The sequence below is a fragment of the Nuphar pumila genome, chromosome 13 (genome assembly GCF_984573655.1).
Source record: "Nuphar pumila chromosome 13, dmNupPumi1.hap1.1, whole genome shotgun sequence".
Taxonomy (NCBI): domain Eukaryota; kingdom Viridiplantae; phylum Streptophyta; class Magnoliopsida; order Nymphaeales; family Nymphaeaceae; genus Nuphar; species Nuphar pumila.
In genome coordinates this window covers 76,640,555-76,643,852 of record NC_143261.1, presented here as the reverse complement: position 1 = coordinate 76,643,852, position 3,298 = coordinate 76,640,555, and the positions used below count along the sequence as shown (strand labels likewise).

General features: G+C 44.9%; 1 pseudogene; it reads right to left on the bottom strand.

The window, feature by feature from the left end:
* Window positions 1–727: 727 nt before the first annotated feature.
* LOC149818786 (pentatricopeptide repeat-containing protein At5g48910 pseudogene) lies at window positions 728–2,356 on the bottom strand (annotated as a pseudogene).
* Between the last annotated feature and the right edge of the window lie 942 nt (window positions 2,357–3,298).

Here is a 3,298-nt window from a genome sequence, read left to right as displayed (position 1 = left end):
TGTGTCAAATAGCCATGGCACTTACCGGCTCTCTGGATCCCTGCTCCAAGGAAGACAATGCTAGCTTATAACTATGCATGTTGCTTTTTGGCTTCTTAAACTGGTAACATTGTTGACTTGTCTTCGTAATACTGTAAATGGGAAGATCTGCAATGCTAAAAATATTACAGAAATTTGCAAAAGACGATTACTGCAAATATGCCCAATACAGGTAGAGCACTGCCACAGCATTCCAAAAAAGTATCCATTCAAATGTATAAACATATAATGAATCTAATTCTTTCCAATGCCTGGCTGTCTACAACAACATGCATCCAGACACAGTTTCATTGGAATGCCTATATAGTCTATCAATCAGAAATCCAGGCTAATACCTCAAAATAAATCAGATATTAGAAAATTGAGGATATGCTCACATACAAAAGAATCCAATAAAAAGTAATGTGAATATGCAGCGACATGAAAGCGCTGTCCAGTACCTGGTGTTTTAACAGTTTAACATGAATACAAACACAACTTTGAACTCTATCGTGCCTCCATAGTTCGTGAAAAAAAGAACCCAAGTTACCAAGTCACAGATATTAGAATGCTGAGGATATGCTTTGTAACTAGTTGGATTCAAGTAATCTGTACATTCCATTCCTGGCACATTTGGTATTCATTCTTATGGGCCTTTCTGATTCTCTATATATGTGCGGTCTTGTCTTCCACAAGTTGCAGAAAAAGACTAATCTTTCATCTCCTCCACCAATGTATTCAATATGAAGTAGATCTCATCACTTCTAGGATGAGACTTATCAAAAGCCACAAACCCATGAACCACCCCTTCCAGCTCTATCCAGCTGCACCCAGCATTCTTCTCAATGCCTCTGTCTTTCATCAACTTCCTCATCTCCCCGGCTTCGCCATACCTTCCCATTGATGCATACAAGTTTGCGAGAATGACATAATCGGTGGATTCGCAACAACCCATCTCCGAAAGTTTGCTCATTGCCATTTCAGCTCTTCTTACATCCTTGTGACCCCTACAGCCATCTAGCAAGCTTCTCCAGATCACACCATCAGGTTCAAACGGCATTGCTTTGATAAATTCCTCTGCTTCATCCAAGCGCCCCGCTCTACCGAGGATGTCAACCATGCATCCATAGTGGTCCATCCTTGGCTCTATTCCGTCCACAGCCTTCATTCTTTCGAACTTTGCTCGCCCTTCTTTCACCATTCCAGCATGATTGCATGCAGAAAGTACTGCAATGTACGTGCTCTCATTCGGCCATGTTCCTGATATTTCCATCCTAGAAAACAAATCAACTGCCGATCTACCATCTCCCTGCAAAGCCAAACCGGCTATCATGGCGTTCCAAGCGACAACATCTGGTTGAGGAATTCCGTCGAATATTTTTCTGGCAACTTTAATCATGCCACACTTTGAATACATATCCACCAATGCAGTTGCCACCTTAATCGTCGGCTTGATCCCCTGCTTCCTCAAGTACCAATGTATCCATCTCCCCGATTCGATGGCCCCTAGCTGAGCGCAAGCGGAGAGCGCAGACACAAGCGTGCTCTCAGTCGGCAAAAGACCAGGTTGGTTGAGCATCTCCCGAAAGAGACGCAACGCCTCCGCCGGCCGATCATTCTGAGAGCAACCCGAGATCATCACCGTCCACAGCACTTCATCCTTCTCATCCGTCGAATTGAAGACCTCCCTGGCATCGGAAATTCTCCCGGCTTTCACATATCCATCTGCCATCGACGTCGCGGAAACCAAATCTCTCTCGAACATTTTGTCGAACACTTGGCACGCAAGCTTGATTCGCGAACAACTGCAGTAAAGCCTGATGAGATTGTTCTGTATGTACCTATCCGAACCAAGCCCGCACTTCAGAACCCTCCCGTGAATCTGCATTCCCTCACTGAGGGCGAGCTCCTTGATGCACGCCATCAGGGTGAAGGTGAAGGAATGCTTGTTGGGTGCAACTCCGCGGTCCTGCATTCTCAGGAAGAAGGAGAGAGCGCGGCCGGAGAGGTTCTGGCTCCACGAGAACGCCCGGATCATGGAGTTCCATGCGAAGAGGCTCGGCTCTTCGATCTGGTCGAAGAGCAGGGAGGCGTAGCGAAGGTCTTCGGAGACCAGAACTCCGGCGAGGGAGACGAGCCTCCCGGCGACGACGGTGTGGCTGAAGAGGCCGGTTCGTAGCGCGCGGGCGTGGAGTTGTTTGAGTTGGCGCAGGGTGGTGCATTTCTGGATGGTGGGCAACAGCCGGACGGCGGAGTTAGCCGCCGGATTCTGGCCTCTGGATGGTGGTGGTGATGGGCGTGCCTGTGTTGGAGTGGGGCCCAGAAGCAGTGCCGCCATGCTCGCCCTTTGCAGCGTTCCACGGTAAGTTCAGAATCTCGTGTTATCTCATTGCTTTTCATGGTTGTGGGCTCACCTGGTCCGACTCAGGGTTTACAAACTTAGGGTTGTCAACGGGTCGGACCCAAGAAACACGTCTTTGTCCAGTCTAAATAAAGGCTGGACAAGTACACTTGTTTTTGTTCTGAACATGTGTTCTGTCTGTTCTGTTCAACTGTTTTGTCCAAGCTTGAACAAACAATCAAACATTGTGGGATGCCACATCAGTCAAACGCTGGATGCGATGACCCCCCTCTCGTTACACTTGGAACGGGAATGGAACAAAATGTCGAAAGGGGGGGAGGGGGGGAAGCGAAACATAGGGCAGTGAGAGGCTAGGAGGCAAGGTGACGCCTCTCTCTCTCTCTCACCCACCTTTTCTTTTCTTTATTTCTCTTTTTTTTTCCTTTATTGTTACTTTTTTTTTCTTCTTGAATTAGTGTTTGAATCAGGGCTTTAGAATTGGGGTCAAAATAGGGTTTGAATTAGGGCTTTCTAATTGGAGTCAAATTAAGGTTTGAATTAGGATTTTGAATTAAGACTTTTTTAATTAGGCTTTGATTTGATTAGATATTCAAATTAGGCTTTGATTTGATTAGGGTTTTTTCTTTTTCTTTTTCTTTTTTTCTCTCTTTCTTCTTCTTTCTCTAAAATTAGGGTTTGATTTTATTAAGGTTTTTACTAGGGTTTGGATTAGGACTTTCGAATTAGGGGTTGAATTAGAGTATGAATTAGGATTTTGAATTAAGGTTTGATTTGATTAGGGCTTTCGAAATAGGGGTCAAATTAGGGTTTGATTTGATTAGGGTTTTCTTATTACTTTTCAAATTAAAGTTTGATTTGATTAGGGCTTTAGAATTAGGGATTTTCAAACTAGGGATTTTTGAATTAGTGTTTGAATTA